This window comes from Leuciscus leuciscus, assembly GCF_965113295.1.
Source record: "Leuciscus leuciscus genome assembly, chromosome: 1".
NCBI lineage: Eukaryota > Metazoa > Chordata > Actinopteri > Cypriniformes > Leuciscidae > Leuciscus > Leuciscus leuciscus.
Genome location: NC_138725.1, coordinates 2,788,443 through 2,810,163, shown reverse-complemented (window position 1 = coordinate 2,810,163; position 21,721 = coordinate 2,788,443). Strand labels below are relative to the sequence as shown.

At 40.9% G+C, this 21,721-nt stretch overlaps 1 protein-coding gene and 1 long non-coding RNA gene across 2 annotated transcripts in view; both read left to right on the top strand.

Annotated features, from left to right (window-relative positions):
- Window positions 1-21,721, top strand: part of LOC309478494 (uncharacterized protein) — a gene marked incomplete at its 3' end in the record, with an annotated part of 405,172 nt that overhangs the window by 27,058 nt on the left and 356,393 nt on the right. The gene's annotated exons all lie outside the window — the stretch shown is intronic.
- Window positions 1,783-9,383, top strand: LOC309480564. The gene is made up of 3 exons (XR_014199684.1): window positions 1,783-1,901; window positions 8,894-9,205; window positions 9,303-9,383. It is a non-coding gene; the product is annotated as an uncharacterized lncRNA (long non-coding RNA).

Genomic DNA, 21,721 nt, shown 5'->3' with positions numbered 1-21,721 from the left:
GAACATTCTCATTCACAGTTCCATGCTGGTGGAATGATCTCCCCACCGGCATCCGGAATGCAGAATCCATGACAACATTCAAAAAAGAGCTGAAAACTCTTCTCTTCCGTGAGCACTTAACCTAAAAAAAAAAAAAAAAAAAAAAAAAATTATATATATATATATATATTCCTGTAAATTCTCGCTTATCGGGCTTATGCTACTCTGAATAATGCCTGAACTTCGTATTTTGAGCACTTCTTGCGTTGTTTTTTGCCTCTTCACGATGACTTGCTTAATTTAGTCCCAATTTGTAAGTCGCTTTGGACAAAAGCGTCTGCTAAATGACTAAATGTAAATGTAACTTGTGCTCTGGAGTAGAGAGCACTTTGGGCACATAGCCATGCCTGGGCTTGAGGACAACTTTGGAGTCGTTAGGCCCAAACTCAAGCCAGGAAGCGCTGATGGAGAACGCTTACAAATCATCTCTAGACTCACAGATGGAGTTTGGGACTCTCGCTGGGAGGTCCGTAAGATCCCGTTGAAGAGCCACACATGGAGGGCTCACAGCTTGGGCTGGGGATGACAGATTGTCCAGTTTCTCGGGGAAGAAGGTCTTTCCTCAGGGGTATTGGCCATGGGGCTGCTGAAAGTATGCATATGAAAGTCGTATCCCCTGGCCGTACTTTAGAGAGGATTTGTTTCAAAGTTATCATCTTGAACGGCCGTCTCATAAGGGTGCAATTCATACATGTCGCTCCTTACCGAAGTGTTGACTATGCCCCAGAAATCGGGGTGGTCTGCAAGCGAATTGGAGCGAGTTGCCTCGTGTCACTGTGTCCAGTACCCATTCTGACATGCCTGGGATGGCTTTCCACGCTTCGGCCTGGGGCTGAATTATTTCTGGAGACCGTTTGCTGCATTTGGGCAGGGAGCTGACGCCCGTGGGATTTGGAAGAGGAAAAGTGCTAACAGTGGTCAATTGCATGGGTGCGTGAACATGAACACAGCTTGCAATTGCAACATCTACTCCAACAGCCGAAACTGAACAGGGTGTTTGGAGGAATAATTGAGACTTTTTGGAGGATGGTCCGGCTGTGGCGAGACTTAACCTTTATTTCTATAGTGCTTTTTACAATACAGATTATTTCAAAGCAGCTTTACAGTGATAACAGGAAAATAATGCAACAAAGTTTGTTTCCAGAAGAAAATAGTCACAGTCCAGCTTAAGTAAGTTCAGTGATGGTTATTTTTTGTTGTAAAAAAGTTATTAATTTAGTTAATTTATATACATAGCCGCTCTGGAGAGAACTGTGATGTCATCGTCAAGCTCAGTTCAGTTCTCATATAATGGTGTCAATGCAGGCAGATCAATATTATTGTTGAATATTAAATTAAATTCCCCCAAATAAGCAAGACAATGGCGAAAAAAGCCGAAAAATGCGACAGCCTTTCTTTAAGCCAAATCTTTAACCCTCCCCTCTTCCTTCCTGGATGATCAGGATTGCTTCTGAGGCACAGGGTCCAGCGTTATCTTAGGCCCAGGGTCCCTGACGCTTAGGAGAGAAGCGTTTAGACTGATGAGGGTGCTGTCGACGCTCACTCAATACATTACATGGGGGTTTTGTACAGGAAAGTTGAGTGTCACTCAGAGTCAAGAACATTAAAGACCACAGAGCAAAATCCCCAGTGTTAAAATACACAGTCTATATATGTCTATATATGTCACTATATAGCAACGGATTTAAACACTCGGTTGATCAGATAAACAGGAAGTTAATAACCACAGGAGGAGCTGATGATGTTTAAAGGAGGAGCTGTAACTATATATAATGAAGAGGAAGACTGACAGAAACAGAAAATGGCTGATAAGTGTGATCTGTGTCTGCTGGGACTGATCATTCTCTCTTCACTTCTCACAGGTAAAGAAATCTGTATTTTCTCTAAAGACATTTAGTGGAATTAGTCTGGAAAGAGTTCATTTGAACATGCTCAGTTTATTCTTGCACACATTCACGTTGTGATCTCAGAGTTGTGTATTGATACACACAGATCATACTGTATTATTCCTGATACTGGACATAGTGTCACTCAAACATCTGATGATGAAGAATTATCTTCATATTAAGAGTGTGTCAGTGATTTGAACAGCTCTCTGATAAAGACTAATAGTTTATTCTGGAGAGTGTGTTGTTTTTCATGATTTGTTTATGAAGGGAGTACACAGGCTTAAGTGTAGTTGCATCTGCTTGTGACCAAGCTGTTATGCAATACGACAAGTGAGGGAGAATCAGAGTATGTACTAAAAGAAGTGCAGCTGATTCAGAGAGCTGGTGCCTGATGTTTTTTTAAAATTATTCAAGTTGAATTTAACATTATTTATAACCCTTTTTACTTGCTTTTTAAAAGACAGGTGTTGGTCTATTATTATTCCTAAATATTTAACATGTGTCACAAATTTGATTGCTTCACCATTAAATATGATATCTGGATTCACAGAGTTTTGTTTTCGTGCAGTGAAATACGTGCATACAGTTTTACTTACATTTAGAGACAAACAAGACTCATTCAACCAATTTGAGACTTTCACCATTGCAGATGACAGTTTTTTTTGCAGCTAGTTCTTTAGTTCTTGCATGAGTAAAAAGCACAGTATCATCTGCATACATTATAACATTTACACCTGGACATGCTTGAGGCAGATCATTAATATAAATACTAAATAAAATTGGTCCTAAAATTGACCCCTGAGGAACCCCCGTAGGACAGCTAGCAAATGAAGAGCATTTATCAGCCACTCTTGTGCATTGACTTCTATTACTGAGGTATGATTTCATCCACATCAAGGCAGCCTCCGATAAATTAAAATTCTGAAGTTTTGACATTAAACAGTTATGATTCACTGTGTCAAATGCCTTTGCTAAGTCTGAAAACACAGCTCCAACAACACCACCTTTGTCAAGTTGACTTCTAATTTGTTCGAGAAAATAACAATTAGCAGTTTCAGTAGAATAATTTTTTCGAAACCCAAATTGCATTGGGTGTAGATTCACTTCACTTTCGTTTAAATAAGAAACTAATTGATCACAAACTACTCTTTCTGCAATTTTTGATGCTATTGGAAGGATACTTATGGGTCTATAATTTGATGGAAGAGTCCTATCACCTGCTTTAAAAATAGGTGTCACTACTGCCACTTTCCAGCGATTTGGAAAATAGGAGTTTGTTATTGACAGATTTGTCAAGTGTGTTAGAGGTTTGCAAAGAATTGATTTATAAGTTTTAAAAAATCGTGCATCAGTATCATAAACATCTTTAGACCTAGATCCTTTTAAATTATCAATTATTTTCAATACAGTAGATTCTGAGACATTTTCAATAGTGAAGACAGGCGTTTCATTGTTTATGGGTTCTAGTACTCCAGATGTAGCACCAAATTTCCTAGCCAGACACTGTACAGAGTTCAAGAAGAAGCAATTAAAAATTTTAGCTATTTTTTCTTTATCTTCTATTAATTTCGATTGGTCCCGTACAATCCAATTTTGAACTGATTTATTCTCCTTCTTTGTAATTTTATCAATATTTTTCCAAATGAATTTACTATTTCCTTTAGAATCCTCAATTAATTTAATAAAATAATTAGCTTTGGCCTGTCTTAATTCTTTTACTACTTTATTTCGCAAATTCTGGAATTTTCTCTTATCATGTGGTAATTTAGATTTAAGAGCAACCTTTAATGCCAAGTCTCTCTGCTTCATTAGCTTCCAGAGCTGTTCATTTAACCATGGCAGATGTACTTTACTCGAGTAAGATATATTTTTACTAAATTCATTTTTAGTCGTATTAACTCTATCCATCATATAGATAAATGCTTGTTCTATATCAGGATCCGTGTTGGGGCCTCTTTTATTCACTATCTACATAAACAGTATTGATTATGATATTCAAGATGTAAATTTTCACTTTTATGCAGATGATACTGCCATGTATTGTGGTGCACCTTTGAAACAGCAAGCCTTGCTTAAGCTTCAAGCGGCTTTTGATGTTATTCAGTCTCGGCTTCATACACTAAAACTTGTTCTGAATGTGGATAAAACTAAAATCATGTTATTCTCAAGCTCAAAAAAGTTGGTAGACAATTTTATTCCTCTCCAGACTTCACAAGGTAATGTGATTGAGTTAGTAAAAGAATATAAATATCTTGGCATCATTATTCATGATAAATTATCTTTTGGGTCTCACATAACTCATTTAAAGAAAAAGTTGAAAATAAAGCTTGGGTTTTATTTTTTTTATTTTATTTTTTTTCATTTAATGTAAGAAAGAGGCTAGTTTCTGCTTTCTGCCTGTACTAGATTACGGTGATGTGGTGTATCAATTTGCTTCCTCTCAACTTCTTTCTTCTTTGGATGCTGTTTATCTTTAAGATTTATATCAGATTATATCTGCTTCCATAGTTTCACACGGGACGCGGAAAGCGCAAGTCGTTGTTCATTTTTTTTTTAAACGAGAGGCACACACACACACACACGCACACACAGTGGCAAATCGCGGGCGATTCTAGTAGCATCTGTCGCTTGCGCGTGCACGGCTCTTCGCAGCGGTTATAAATATTATTACTATTAGGCCTATATAGCGTTAAACACATCATAAATAACGGAAAACATTTTGAATTATCCATCTGTTTTTAAAAGCAAATGAGTGAACATTTTTGTGAGGCAATCAATCCTCCCTTCTAAATAAAGACAATATCAAGGTTTTTATACAGCTGTGTAACATGACATTTATAGATGAGCATAGTCTAAGCCATAGGCCATATGCTGTCTGATATTGATTTTAAAGCAATACTAAGGAAGATCTTTTCACCTTAAAATAATGTTTCCAAAATCGTTTCAGTGGTTCATCAAGTTGTAACAGGGTGAACGGCACTTCTGCACTTCTCCACTTTGCGGTCCTTTATCTGGCTTGCTTTACGTCAAGCGTTACAATAGTCATTATTTTGTTTTTCTTCGTTTCTGACGTTGCAATACATCATGCTTTCATGAAATCATGCAAAGTACTCTACCTTGTCTGTGGACATCATTCATTCCAAAGCCGGTGCTGGATAAACAGTGAGCGAGCGACGGTAGGCTAAATTATTTACGAAAGCGGGAATGGACAATTCCGCTTCCAACCTGTAGGGCGACTGAAGAGGAAAAGTTCACTGGTGTTGCTTTAATGCTGGTCTTGGCCATTAAAATTGCGGGATGAATTTTTTATTTTATTTTTGCGTGATGCTGCACAGACGGACGCCAGTAGGTGTCAGTATAAGTGAGTGTAGCACTGGCCAGCGCAAGATGACACCGGATGTGCCAATGCGCATAATGACATGTGCCAGCTTCTGTGCGTCAGATGCATAGACAGTATAAACTGGACACAGCGACCCCATAGGTTTCAACGGAGAAAAGTGAAGCAAATTAGAAGCACTCATTTCCTGATTGCCGAGCGAACTGCGCAGACTCAAACTGAGCTTGACGACGTGGATGTGACGTGAGCAGCCTGTCTGACAGTTGTAAGTCTTCTAGGAGCTGTGCCAAAAGAAATCTGAATCATTCCCTTCCGAAACTTGCAGAGACGGAGAGCGTGAGTAGGAGCTGTCCATGAGCTAGGAGCAGGAGCAACTTTATGACTCTCTATGGGCTTCTCCCTTGACTTTATCGGACTTTATGCCTCCACGTCCCCCCGATTGACTGCGAGCTTCTCCTCCTGTCTATACGGTAATTTCCAGAGAGTCGCGTGGTTATGACGCAATCGTTAGCCTGTTTTTACAAAAACTGCTTCTACGGGGCCATAACGTAAGATACAAGGTAATGGAGCATTTTATACATTGTCGTGTTTCTTTAGAAATAAATAATGGACAAATGGAGTCTTTAAACGCCTCAGATGTAAAGTTATTCGCTGTCAAAGTGACGCCAAAATGAATGGGAGTCAATGGGATGCTAACAGCAGGTGAAGGCTTGTTAGCCAATGGCGGTCGCCGGGGGTGGTACGGAAATCGAGAGCTCGATTACCCCCCTGGTCAGATGCCATGTCACTTAATGTTAATACCACTACTGTCGTGTGGCCACGACATAAAGATGACATTACCTCGAAAACATGATGAAATTTAGATTTTCCTCATCTACACATATCAGTGGGCAATAGCATAAATTATTTGTCAAGGAGATAACAGATTCTGAAATGCTGCAATGAATGATCCACACAACAAAATGGAAATGCAGAATGTTTATGCTTATTGTTGACAATACACAGTCACATATTCAAAACGGGAATGGCCTTAAATGAGAAATGATTTAATGATTATTTTGCATAGATGTTACAATCAAATGTCAATGCAATGCTTCTGTGTCCAGAGGCATAATGAGCAATTAGTATGAGCATCAAAGATTAGTTTCAGCAACTTGTTTTTTTTTTTTTAACTAAACGAATCAATGTTTTTGGACTAACCTGTTCATTTAATGGTTCAATTGCTCACTCATGAAGACAGTCACTTCAGTTCAGTTTGTTTTATTTATCCCTTAGGAAATTAGTTTTGCACAGGTGCCACACATCACATAAACACAAAAACGCACAAGTAGACAGGTTAAAAAAGGCAAATGGTTACAGACTATGCAGCATTAAAATAGCAGTTGGTATGAATGAGTTTTTGAACCTCTTCGTCCAAATAGCATCAGTGTTGGCATTAAAGTTTAATTTGTTATCAATCACAATACCAAGATATCGATATTCGTCCACAAGCTCAATGTCCCTTCCATTTATAACAGTAGGAGAGGCTAAAATGGCAGATTTTCCAAAGTCTATAATCATGTCTTTGATATATTTAAATTTAGATTACAATTTGCACACCAAGAGACAAAATCCTCCACCACATGTCCATGAGATGTCTCTTCATTTGCTAGGAGACTCACAATCACAGTATCATCTGCAAACTTTAACAGATATCTATTGTCAAATGTGCTCCTACAATCATTCGTGTACAAAATAAAAAGCAAAAGAACGCACCCTTGAGGGGAACCAGTAGAAGAACATAACTTGGAAGAAAGCAAACCATTGACTCTCACACACTGAGTCCTGTTCGATAAGAAATTGACAATCCATCCTACTAAATTAAGATCAAGGTTAAATAATGAGACAAGTTTATCAGCTAACACGTGGCCTAATTGTATTAAATGCGGATGAGAAATCAATGAAAGCTAGTCGTGCCCTTGTTTTTGGGGTCTCCAGATGTTGAGCTACTAAATGTACAAGAGTAGTTGTGGCATCCTCAACACCCCTCCCTGCTCTATACGCAAACTGGAGAGGATCTAAATTGTCTTCTACATGCTTCAATATCTCCTCTCTCACTATTTTCTCAAATGTTTTCATCACCAAAGAGGTGAGGGCTACCGGTCTGAAATCATTTAAAACCTTCGGACTCCTACATTTCGCCACAGGAACAATTATGGCATGTTTCCAGATTTGTGGGACGATTTGCATTTTAAGTGACATATTAAAAATCTGTGTAAATATGCCACTTAACTGTAAATTACACGCTCTCAACACGTTACTACTAATATTATCTGGTCGGTCCAGGGCTTTTTTTAAACTTTTATCCTTTTAAAAAACCTAGCCACCGTGGGAGCATCGATATTAAACACCATATTACCTTGCCAAGAATCATACTTCACATTATCATCATCCACATTAAATCTTAAAAAAAATTTGTTAAGTTCATTCGCTAAACACGTATTAGATGTATGCCCGTTTAAAGATATCATAGTTCTATCACTTTCATTAATTTCATTCCATCCCAAACCGCCTTTCGATCAGCATTTAAGAATCTGTATTCTATTTTTTCTTTGTAATTATGTTTTGCCTTCACAATAGTTGCTCTTACTTCCTTCCTATTAATAGAATAAGCAACTTTATCACCACTTTTAAAAACAGCACATTTTTCCTTAAGAAGATTTTTCAATTCTGCATTAAACCAGGGCTTATTATTTGAATGACGGTTAATAACCTTAGTATCAATCACATTATCAACACAGAAAGAAATATAACTACACACCACATCAGTCCACTCATTTATATTGTCCGACGATGCTTGAAAAACAGACTTGTCGCCCCCTACTGGCTTAATGATGCAAGTTACACAAACACACACAAGCGGAGTGATAGAAACAGTGAAAAGTCCCAGTGCTGATTGCTGATGAAATATAACATATTCGAGGACCATATACACATATTTATACAATACTTCTATTATTATTATTACTATATACAATACTATCGCTCATTTCTTGGACTGGGCAAATGTCTATTGTCCATTTATGTATGAACTGACTGTTTGTTCTTTACTGTTATTGTGAAGCGTCCTTGAGCTTGGGAAAGGCGCTATATAAATTAAACATATTATTATTATTGTTGTTATTATGGCATTATATTTATTAGGTGCTTGTGTTGTTAAATTGAGCTTATATTTTCCACATAATTAGCAAAGAACATATGTGTTAAATCGGAATACACTGTAATAATGTTAATCTCACCCTGGGCACCTGCTCTTCCTCTCTCATCTCCATTACATTCTCTCTTTCTTCTTCTCGCAGTCTCCTAATCTTTACCTGTATATCTCATCTTCCCAGAGCTGAGCTTTGATTGACACACTCTTTGCAAACTGATTGTTTTCGTACTTAACTCAATGGTGAGTACGGCCCTGTGTGTCAGTGATTTGAACAGCTCTCTGATAAAGACTAATAGTTTATTCTGGAGAGTGTGTTGTTTGCTTTAAGTCAGGAAAAATACTATGATTTAAAACTTCTGCTTTTTATGCTGGTGTGTTTTATGTTTCATTTATTAATATATATCATAATGATCACTGAGATATACTGTGTTTCAGGAACCAGTGGATATGATCATGTGTTCATCAGTTCTGGTGAAAATGTCTCTCTGTCCTGTAATAAAACTCTTTCTGACTGCAAATCAACTACATAGAACTACGATAGCAGACGTTCAGGGAATGTTCTACTGATTACTGGAGGGATAAAGAATAAAGACACAGAGAGACATGAGAGACTGAGTCTGGAGTCTGACTGCTCTCTGAACATCAAGAACGTCACAGGAGAAGATTATGGAGTATACATCTGCCGACAATATGTGAATGGAGAACAACAAGGACCTGGTTCTGGTGTTTATCTGCATGTTCTTCATGGTAAGTTCATGATTATGTGGTCAATTTAAAAAGGGCAGATTCTCCCTTTAAACTCAGATAATGATTGAAGAGTCTGTGATTTGTGTCTTGTGTTCAGTTTCAGTGTCTTCATCATCATCTTCATCATCTTCTTCATCCTCACAGACTGAGATCAGGCCAGGCCGCTCTGTGACTCTCTCCTGTCAGTTGTATACTGTATATGCTGGACTCTCCTGTGATGAATGGGTCCGTTCTGAGGGATTTGAGCTGTTGTGGGTGAATCAGGCTGGTGTTGATCTGAAGACAGACTCCAGATATCAGATATTATCATCATCAGATCACTGTATCATCACTCTGACTACAACACTCCTGAATGAAGATGACAACAGAGAGTGGAGATGTCAGCTTACTCTGGGAAATCAACTGGAGATCTCAGTCAGATACACTGTCAAGTATTCAGGTGAGAAAACACTCTTTTCTGACAGATTTGTGAAAACTTCCACAGATTGGCTCTACTCTTTCTGATGGCTTCATACGTTTTGAAGTTGTAAAATATTAGTGGTCAAAGTCATAAACTGCATAACAATCCTTATAATTCCCAATATTGGCCTCCTACATGGGTCATACATGATATATTGCATAAATCAGGCGAGTGTATTAAAGCCTAGTATGACCCATGTAGGAGGTCGGCTTTAGGAATTATAAGGCTTATATCCTTCATTCAAGCTGAAGGTTTATTTGCAGAAGCTCAACTGTGTTTCACTCTCATATAAACCAGGAATAAATTATACAGTAACACAGTAATACAGTAATACAGTACAGTCTCTTCTCAACTACTGCCATTCTCCTCCTGACAGCTTGAGAGTGAAGTAAGAAGATAATAGATGACAGACTCGTGCACATATTCATCATTTCTGTGATGTGAAGCTCAAGTATTATGTGATGATGATGTTGTGTATATGTGGCATTATGTGTTGAACTGAACTAACAGACGTGATCCACAGATCCAGCTGATCCAGCATCAGAAACTGAAGTCAGTGTGACTGCTGGATCATTATACAGAGGTACGACACGTTCATTTATACTGACAGCTTTATAACATTAAACTATCAGTCAGTCTGTAAATGCTTCATCAATAACTGTTGATAGTTGAATACCCTTGACTTCAGTCATGTACAGTTTCTCTTCTTCCTCTCATGTTTCCTGCAGTGATTGTGATTATTGTTGAGATGGCAGTGTTTGCTGCTCCTACTGTGATTCTTCTTCAGATCATCTGTGCAAGAAGAGCTGGTGAGTTTTGAGCCGCACACAATCTGATGATTCACACTCATCTGATCTGGAACAATCTGCAATCATGATAAAAACACATTCGAGAGGTCAGTCAATGCTTTTATTTTGCAGGGAGGAAGGACTCGAAGCACCCAGAGGAAATAGAGATGCCGACAATATTAGAATAAAATACTGATGAGTTTAGAGCCAATCTGCAGCAATATTTACAATAGCAAAAACTTACAGAGGATTGTTCATTGTTTTATTTTCTTCTTCTCAGAAAACAGAGAAAAAACTCTGAGCGCTTATAGTGACATAATCAAGTTTAGATTAAAATGTTGTTGTTTTTTTACATATAAAAAGCCAGATTTATTTTCATTTATATGGATTTTATGGATAGATTTGCCTACAGTGTTGAAAGTCATTCTCTTGCGCTTCATATGTAAACTGCTTTAAATATAATATTAATACAGTAATGGACAGACTCAGACTGTATAATCTCTCTCTGTTCTGTGTGATGGAGCTGATTTGAGGATTCTTGGATCTTGTCTGTTCAGTTTTTAGCATCTTTTTTAATTTTGAATGATTGCTATAATTTTCTCAATAAAACCTCTGCAGTTGTGTTTAATAAGTCTCCTTTCCTGAGATGTTTGTTCCCCTTCATGAGCTCGTAATGTATCGTAATATAGAATAGTAAGTGTGAGTATTAATGGGTCGAGTGTTGATGAAATATATGCGTTTTCAGCCGTTTCTTGAAGATGGCTAAAGCCTCATCAGCTCAGGTTGAGTTCGGCAGGTCGTTCCTCCAGCAGGATCAGTCCAGGTGAAGGTCTGTGAAAGTGATTCTGTGTCTCTTTGAGATGATGCACCACAAGACACCGTTCACCTGCAGAACACAAGCTTATGGAGACACATCGGTCTGGAGTAGTGAGTTTAGGTGTAGAGGAGCAGAGCCAGTGGTTGTTCTGTAGGAAAACATCAGGGCCTTGAATCTGGTGTGAGTGGCTGTTGGAAACCAGTGCAAGTTCATGAGGAGAGGAGTGACGTGTGTCTCTTCGGCTCGATAAACACACTCTTGCTGCAGTGTCTGGATCAGTTGCAGAGGTTTGACAGTGATGCTGGAAGGAGAGAGCATTACAATAGTCCAGTCTGGAGAGAACAAGCGCTTGGACAAGGAGTTGTGAAGCTCTGATAGGAAGGGCCTGATCCTCCTAATGTTGTATAAGGCTAATCTGCAGTTCTAGCACTGTGGTCTGTGAAGTTCAACTGATCATCAATAGCTGAATGGAGAAGTTGTGATGAAGTGTTGGGTTGGCGACACCATGAGCAGTTCTGTCTCAGCAAGGTTTAGTTGAAGGTCCTTCATCCAGCAAGAAATGTCTGTTAGATGAGCAGTGCAAGAAAGAAGAAATTAGATTTCTGATTGGCTACAGCAGTCAGATGACATCACAGGTGCCCTGATAGGCTGTAAAGCATCATCAGCTCTTTTGTCTTCAGAAAGCTGTTTGTCTGTGTGTGTGTGTGTGTGTGTGTGTGTGTGTGTGTGTGTGTGTGTGTGTGTGTGTGTGTGTGTGTGTGTGTGTGTGTGGATTTACCCTGCATGTTGTGTTTTTAAGAAAAAGTGTCACACTGATGGCTAGTTGGGTTAAAAAGTGCATCACGTCATGGAAATGCTCCACTACACCTGATGATGTGTGATCTGTTTTGGAGCAAAGCATGCTGGGTTAACTCTCGAGGGTCTGGCTGTACTCAATGCGATCGATTCACAGTGAAGACGCTCCGCTCCCGCCTGGCTCTCTTTAAGAGGGATGGGAGCAAAGCATTTGCACATAGCGGTCCAGTCCCACTGCTTTGTTTATGAGGCTCACAGGTGGAGCTGGCGGAGGAGTTTGAGTTGGATCTCTGCCTTTATCAAAACTCCGCCGCTAGCTCCTCATGCCCAAATCAGAAGCATCGGCAGGCCCGTCCGATCCGGCAGAGAACATGTTGTTGGCCCGGTCTATCTCTGAGGAGAGTTGAGACTATGTTTTAAGTAAGCCTGTCTCCTCCCTCTCTCCAGGAGTTGGACATGATGACCCTTGCTATGGCCGGTGGAAAAGAGGAATCTCCTCCAGATAGATTAGAGGAGTGATTCCTTGCCAGGCATGTGTGGCAGTGGGCCCGGCTGGAGGCGATTCCTGTTGCACACCAAGGCGATGTTGCAAGCCGACTAAATGAAGGACCTTATCAAGGCGAGGGAGTGTCCCCAGATGCAGTCCTGGAGCTCCGGCGCTCCACAGACCTCCTGAAGTCCTGAGCCATCGGCCGCTCTCTTCCTGCAATAGTTGCCATTGAGTGGCATCTGTGGGTAAACCTTTTGGGGCTCAAGGAGGAATAAAAGTCTTCCGGGCTTTTAATAACACCATTGAGACAGTGGTCCAGAAGTTCAGGGAGGCGAAAGATATATATATATATATATATATATATATATATACTAACTGTTTACTGATAGTTACCTAAAGCTATATCAGGTGCTATATTAGGTAACTATCAGTAAACAGTTAGTATATATATATATATATATATATATATATATATATATATATATATATATATATATATACTAACTGTTTACTGATAGTTACCTAAAGCTATATCAGGTGCCATTAGCAAAAGCCACATATACTACATAGCCTACCTTCATAATTATGAATAAATGAGGAGCCGTAAAACTTAAATCCCTTGCCTAGCAGAGTACTCGGGACTCTGGAAGTCCGTTTGACAATACAGTGTCCATCTGAAATTGATATTAGGGGCAGCTCCTGTAAACACCGGCTTTAGAAGGTCGCCATTACTACGCTGCTTTCCTCAGTAGATGATGGCCGGAAGTTGTTGAGCCCGTTTTGTAGAACCCGGAAGAATGTTACGCATAACCCCTATTAGCATTAGTCTAAAAGCCGAAATATAATACTGAAATTCTCGACATGTCAACAAAACATAAACAGAATATCTTCCCAAACACATATCAAGCTTATTTAAAAACCTCGAAAGCATAAACACTAATTCAAAGTACCTGGAAAAGGGAGATGTAAATAACCATAACCATAAGTTCCCGCCTCCTCAGCACGAGCTGACCGATAAATCTAACACACTAAGAGAGGCGGGACTTAAGGCAGAACAGCCAATCATCAGCCGGTCACACTCAAAGCCGGTGTCATGTTTGAGAGTGAGGGGGAGAGGAGGCAGCCGCAGCGAGCGCAGACACAGAGCGGCTAGAGAAACGGAGGAGTCACTGTAGTCAGGCGTTTGTGCAAAACTGCGGCAAAACTGCAGAAAAAGTGCGGGTGTTGAACCCTCTCATCGGGAAAAGTGTGTGTGTTCAAACACCCACATCCCCCATGGGTGCGACGCCCCTGCATGTGTAGAAACACTCCCTGAGACAGATGAATCTCTTCTTTAGAGACGCTCATGTAGTGTGTGCAAATACTTTCTGTTTGACCAAACTGGAACTGATGCTAATAATTACTTTTAAAATACTTTAAAAACTGTTTCATAATTCAGGAGTCATGGATAGTGGATCACTTTTAAGTAACAGAACAATTTTATCACTAATAATGTAATGATTGTATTTGTAGAATTTAACGGCATGCAGGAAACTGCTAAAATAAGAAAGTGAAACTAACAGTAATGCTCTCGTGTGCAAAAGAATATCCTTGTGTTCAGAGTAGATGTGTGTTGAGCCAGTGCGGTTCACAATATGCACTTCTCAGACATGTTTCACACACATGTAAAGACACTTAACTGTGGTATAGTGTCAATAAATATCAACTCTAGCATGATTTACACACTCAGATTGTCAGGAGTGTGACAGCGCCAACATGTGTATTACATGGTTCATGATACTTTAACATATACACATGTAGCGCCCTCTCCCTTAGATTTAAGCGGGAGGGGTCCTGGGTTAGTTTATTATTAGATCTCTCTAAGTAGCCTCTGAATATGATTAACTTTATTTCAATAAACCCTTATCTCAATATTGGTGTGCTTATGAACAGACTCAAATAACCACAAAGTCTTGTAAGTGAAATAGAAACTTTAAGTAGTTTATTCAAATAAAATAGTGAAATTCGAATAGCAATTGAAAGTAAAATAAAAGTCAAGACCACAGACACATACACTGTCAAGAGTTCAGGTGAGAAAACAGACAAAACTTTCAGAGATTAATTTTGACTCTGGCTTCATACATACTGTCATTGTGAAATAGTTCTGATCTAAGCCATTCAATTCCTAAAAGTGACTTCCGACATGGGCCTGTTACGCCCTTATTAGGGAGCAACAATGAAGGAGGAGGAAACGGTTGACGGCGGTTACAATACTCTTTTATTTTCACTTTCTTAATTACAACGACTGTCTCTCAAGTTCTCGCAGTACGCCGCAACGCCGATCAACTTCTCGGTCCTGGCCAGGGATCGATCTGACAGAATGGAACGCTCCATGAGGACGCCAAACAGGACGCTTTTAATGACAGGCACACCTGTGCACCGGTGCACCCAATCCACCTGATTGCCTCAGCTCCGCAGCACACCTGTAGGAGGAGCAACACACACCCAAACACGGCAAGGACGACAATACACAGTATACAGCCGTGACACTCCCCCCCTTAAGAAAAGGAAACCAATAAGTTTCCGCCAACAATAAGCATTCATAACCGCATCAACACATCATTTTAGTATAGGCCTATACATACACAATATCAAAACATTCCCCCACGTGGATAGAATAATAAATAGAAAAAAACAAACCTGTTAACTCTTCATCCAAGGCAACAGCTTACAAAGTGTTTTACAATGGTGCCCTAGACAGTGCATCGGCCACTATATTTTCTGAGCCCTTCAAATGCCTAACATCCAAATGAAAGGGCTGAAGAAACAGGCACCAACGCATCAGCCGTTGATTTGGATTCTTAAGAGAATGTAAAAATGTAAGCGGATTATGGTCGCTATAAACTATTACCGCTGAACTGTTCCCACCTACATACACTTCGAAATGTTGGAGTGCTAAAATTAACGCTAGTGCCTCCTTTTCAATTGTGGAGTAGTTCCTCTGATGACTATTGAACTTACGCGAGAAAAAACAAACCGGCCGCTCAATACCTGCATCATCCTCTTGAATTAACACTGCCCCTGCTCCCTCTTTACTGGCATCTACCTGAATCTTAAAAGTTTTCTCCAGCTGAGGTGCCATAAGGACAGGTGTCGTAGTAAGCAACGATTTCACTGCCTCAAAGGCATTCTGACAAGACTCAGACCAAACAAACAAGGCTTTAGCTTTCAATAGATCCGTTAAAGGGGCAACGACCGTCGAAAAGTTTCTACAGAAACAGCGGTAGAAACCCACTAGACCTAGAAAACTCATTAACTCCTTTTTAGTGACCGGCACAGGATATTCATCTATTGCTCTCACCTTCTCCTTCACTGGACGCACCTGTCCTTGCCCCACTACCTTACCGAGATACGAAACTGTCGCTCCTGCAAACTCGCACTTGGCAAGATTCAATGTAAGATTTGCTTGAGAGAGACGGACCAAAAGTAAACGTAAACGTTTAAGATGTTCTGGCCATGTATCACTTACCACGATCGTATCATCCAGATAAACCGTCACGCCCTTTAGTCCCGCAATAACTCTATTCATCATTCTTTGAAACGTCGCCGGTGCGTTTCGAAGACCGAAGCTCATAACCCGGTAAGAAAATAATCCGTTAGGTGTTATAAATGATGAAACCTCGCGCGCGCGCTCTGTCAGCGGAATCTGCCAATAGCCTTTCAGTAAATCTAATTTTGTCACAAATTTTGCGGCACCGACCTGATCGACACAGTCCTCCATCCTCGGCAGAGGGAAAGAGTCTGGTCTTGTAACAGAATTTAGTTTCCTATAATCTGTACAAAAACGGAACGTACCATCCGATTTTTTGACTAACAGACACGGCGAGGACCAGCTGGAAAATGAAGGCTCGGCTAATCCGTTATCCAGCAAATACTGGACTTCCTTTTCTAACACCTCTCGTTTGTTCAGTGGGACCCTGTAAAAACGCTGACGGATAGGAGCAGCCTCGCCCACCTCGATATCATGCTCTACCTGTGTCGTTTGGGTTGGAACATCCGAAAACAGCTCCGGAAACTCAGAAAGCAAACTCATCAATTCTTGACTTTGCGTCGCGTCTAAATGTTTAAGATTGAAAGACAGATTTTTCAACGTTTCAGAATTCTTTAAACGACCCAGTAACACACAGTCATCAGGAGATTCTAATTCGTCCACAGGCATCCTCATGTCCTGTGAAACAACTGACTGAGGGGAGCTGTCCACTAGCACCACAGGCGCCACTGAGACCGGTCGGTTTCGCTGATAATAAGGCTTAAGGAGATTTACATGACAGACTTGGGATCTCTTTCTTCGGTCTGGCGTCAGAATCGTGTAATTATCCATGGCCCCGCAATGTATTATCTCATACGGCCCAGTATATTTGGCTTGAAACGGGGAATCTACAACAGGCAAAAGCGCAATGACCTGATCTCCTACACTAAACTTCCGATGTTCAGTGTATCGGTCAAACAATTTTTTCATTTTCCCCTGAGTTTTATTTAAACATTTCCCAGCTAACTCCCCAGCTAATGAAAGCCGACGACGAAAACCCAGCACGTACTCTGAAATTTTTTCCGGTGGTTCTGAATCAATCCATTGATCACGCAAGACAGCTAATAACCCCCGGACTTTGTGTGCAAAAACCAGCTCGTTTGGGCTAAACCCAATGCTCTGCTGCGTAACCTCCCTGGCTGCTAACATCAACCACGGAAGACCCTCTTCCCAATCCCGCTGCATTTCCAGACAGTAGGCTCTCAATAGTGATTTTAACGTAGAATGAAAACGTTCGAGTGCCCCTTGACTCTGGGCGTGATACGCTGTTGACAAATTGTGTTTAATACCCAGCTCGAAAAGCACCTCCGCAAACAATTTCGAAGTAAAATTACTTCCTTGGTCTGATTGGATAATTTTTGGTAACCCAAAAATAGACACGAACTGAGTGATCGCTTTCACAATAGATTTTGTGTTAATCGAGCGCAATGGGAACGCAGCTGGATAACGCGTAACTTGACACATAACTGTCAACAGGTACTCACTTCCAGCCTTCGAACGAGGAAGAGGACCGACGCAATCAATTATAAGATGTTCGAACGGTTGACAAACAGCCGGAATTGGACGCAGAGGAGCCGGTTTTAACGACTGGTTCGGTTTGCCGGTAAGCTGGCACGTATGACAGGTCTTAATAAAACTGGCAACGTCCTTTTTAATACGAGGCCAGTAAAAGTATCGAAGAATTCTGTCATAAGTTTTCTGAACACCAGCATGACCGGCGAGCTGATCGTGAGCCATTTTCAACACTAGCGAGCGAAACTTTACTGGTATCACGACCTGAATGACAGAATCTCCCATACCATCAACAGCATGTGGAGACCACTTTCTCAGTAAAACATTCTGTTCAATAAAATAACCTTGCGATCTGTCACGAATTTCAGTGCTGTCAACAACCTGTTCAAATTGTGGTTTTAATGTTTCATCATTCTGCTGTTCAGTAGACAACTCTTCCCGAGAAACCACAATGGGATAATCACTCAAAACGAAACACGATTCAGCGTCACTGATTTTCTCTTCAGCCCTAGGTTGAGCACCAGAACGAGTCACTGCACACGCGACGAACACTTTCGGATACTGTTGCGCACTGTCATCCGGACCATCAGTACAGGACGGTGCATTAGTCACAACCAAAGAGGGCGACTGATTAACCCAAACGCGTCCGCCGGCCAAGTTATTTCCGAGGATCAGTGAAACGCCATCAACAGGTAGAATAGGACGTATACCAAGATCCACCACCCCATGCACTAATTCACAGGTCAAATCAACTTTATGCAGGGGTACGGATAATGTATTAAGCCCAATGCCACGAATCAAAAGCGAGCTACCAGTGTGCGATTCAGTTGAGAAGGGCAACACCGACTCCAAAATAAACGACTCGGATGACCCCGTGTCTCGGAGAATTTTCACTGCCACTCTCTCAACACCACCTGGAAGCGACACAAAACCATTAAAAATGAATGGTTCAAATAAGTGCTGGTGATTCTCTACATTCTTGGGCGCTACCACCGGCATTCCTTTCAAAGTACCCGCCTGATTTAATACAGGAACAGAAGTAGCCAGGACAGCAGGCTTCGCGGAATGGGCGTGTCTAACAAATTTTGACTTAAGCACTGGACAATTTGACTTCCAATGTCCTTTACCCAGACAGTAGTTACAGTTATCATAGCCACTCGCTGTTTTTCTCACAAAACGCCTGGCTGGACCGATAGGGACAACGGAAGAATTCCCCCGTGTATGAACCTGACGTTCACTGAATTTATCAGCACGGGGCTTATGAATAAGCTCCCAGTCATCCACCAGCAGTGCAGCTTCTGAAGCAGTTTTTACCTGACGCTCCGCAACATAAGTAGCTATCGTCTCGGGAAGTGTATTTCTGTATTGTTCAAATAAAATTAACTCTCTCAGCTTATCCATTGTTGTACTATCTGCCGCTGTACACCAACGATCAAACTGCACAGTCAATTCTCTTACGAACTCAACATTTGTTTCACTCCCCTTTCGCTGTAACGTACGGAATTTTTGCCGATAACTCTCTGGGACACGCTCATTAATTTTTAACACCGCCGCTTTAATGGCTTCATAATTCTGGCTGTCAGCATCAGATAGCGTAGAATAGGCTTGTTGGGCTTTACCTGTTAAAACGCACTGAAGCAGCATAGCGCGTTCAACATTACTCCATTTATATGCTACTGCGACTCGCTCAAATAGGAGAAAAAAAATCTCCACCTCAGCCTCATTAAACGGCGGTACTAAACGTAAATTATGACCCACACTAAGTTTCGTCGAATCAGTATCAAAACCTGCACCCACCGGCTTACCTTCCTCGTGTAACTCTAGTCGACGCCTTTCAATCTGTAAACGCTGTTGCTCTAACTGTTGCCGACTCTCCTCCAACTCTAACTCCAAACGAACCTTCTCACATTCCAAACGACGTTTCTCACACTCAGTATCACGTTGTATCATCAACAACTCTTTCTGTTGCTCAAATGAAAGAGTGCCTAAAGCAGACAACGGAAGGGTTGGAACAGGCGTACTCACGGCAGGCAACGCAGCTGAATCCGGCAATTTAGATTTTCCTCTCAAGATTTTAAGATCACACAGCGCAGTTTCAAGGATTAGCTTAATTCCGTCTTTTGACCTTTTTTGATTATACGTTAGCTCGATTTTATAATACGCAGCTAACTCTAACAATTGCTCTTTGGTCATTTCCTCTAACAATTCCTCGGACGGAGTCTGAGAAAATGCTTCAATAACATCGGTTGCCATAATTACCAATAATCACGCTTACAAAACACACGCTCAGCAAATATTACGCACAAAACTTGACTTTTTTTTTTTTAAGTGACAAATCAGGGTTTATTTAAAGAAATCAAACCATCCATTTAAACTAAATAAACCCTAGTCTTCAGTTGGCCCAAGACCGGGTACTTACGCACTAAATCCCGCAAGTTTGGGAAGACGACCAATTGCCGAGTCGCCCCCCAAACCTCGGATGTGCCCCCGAGACAACTGCTCTAAGCCCCGAGCCAACCAAAAATAACAAACTAAAATAAAAAACTACGTGCCCAAAGACACGCACTAAACCTACCCGGAAGGTTTGTTCTTCAAATACTCCCAACAAATTATGTTATAGAGCCTAACTAATTAATGGAGCGTTCCAACTTTTCAATTTACAAATAGGTGGATAATATACAAATATATTAAATTCAAATATCCTACCTCTTACCCTCCTTCAAAGACAACGTTTTTTCCAAAATCATTCGCACGAATCCAAACACAAATTTAGTTCGACGAGCCCCCAATTGTTACGCCCTTATTAGGGAGCAACAATGAAGGAGGAGGAAACGGTTGACGGCGGTTACAATACTCTTTTATTTTCACTTTCTTAATTACAACGACTGTCTCTCAAGTTCTCGCAGTACGCCGCAACGCCGATCAACTTCTCGGTCCTGGCCAGGGATCGATCTGACAGAATGGAACGCTCCATGAGGACGCCAAACAGGACGCTTTTAATGACAGGCACACCTGTGCACCGGTGCACCCAATCCACCTGATTGCCTCAGCTCCGCAGCACACCTGTAGGAGGAGCAAGACACACCCAAACACGGCAAGGACGACAATACACAGTATACAGCCGTGACAGGCCATAATGGGCTAAAATAGACTGTTGTTTGTGAAACACAGTGCAGGCTAGAAAATGAGGACAGTTTTACTCTTTTAGATCATTCTCATTAAATCCTCTATTCTCTTAAGCTGCTAATTACCTGTCAGCTTGCAGTAATTATGAGACTGCAGTCAGTTTTGCAGAAACAAAGGAGATAATGATCAGGGATGGGAACTGTAAAAAAAATATTTTGGGTTCCATTAACGATTATTTTAGTTCAGTTTAATTTAAAGAAAGGAATATTTGACAAAATTCCATTGCCAGATGATGAGAATTTTTATAATAAATAGATTTCTCTTTACAGCGAGGTGTCTGTGGGCTGTGCTCTAGGTTTGACATTACATGATTTCCGTTGTGTTTTCATAGCTGTGATCTCACTATTGAGGTCTGGAAACATGTTACTGCTGAGTGTGAGAACTCACAGTTTGACCACAATAGAGCCGTGATCATCTCTGAACACAGTTGATGAATTTAAAGACTGCCCTTCTGCTGGTTCTGGCATCGGTCCAGAGAGTTGGCGATCTGTCTTATCTGCTCTTTCAGTGGACGCATCGTGCCTCGAGTTTGGGCCTAATCTCCAGTCATCCTACCACCTGCCCTCTAGACCCCATCCCCTCACACCTTCTACAAGCCATCTCTCCCACACTTCTACCAGCACTCACACACATCATCAACTCGTCCCTCCATACTGGCATTTCCCCTACAGCATTCAAGCAGGCTCGGGTCACTCCACTGCTTAAAAAACCCACATTAAACACATCACTCAGAGAGTTACAGACCTGTCTCTCTCCTACCATTCATAGCGAAAACACTTGAACGAGTTGCTTTCAACCAAGTATCATCTTTCCTGTCTCAGAATAACCAGCTGGATGTCAACCAATCTGGCTTCTAGAAAGGGCATTCAACCGAGAAGGCATTACTGCCGGTCACATTCA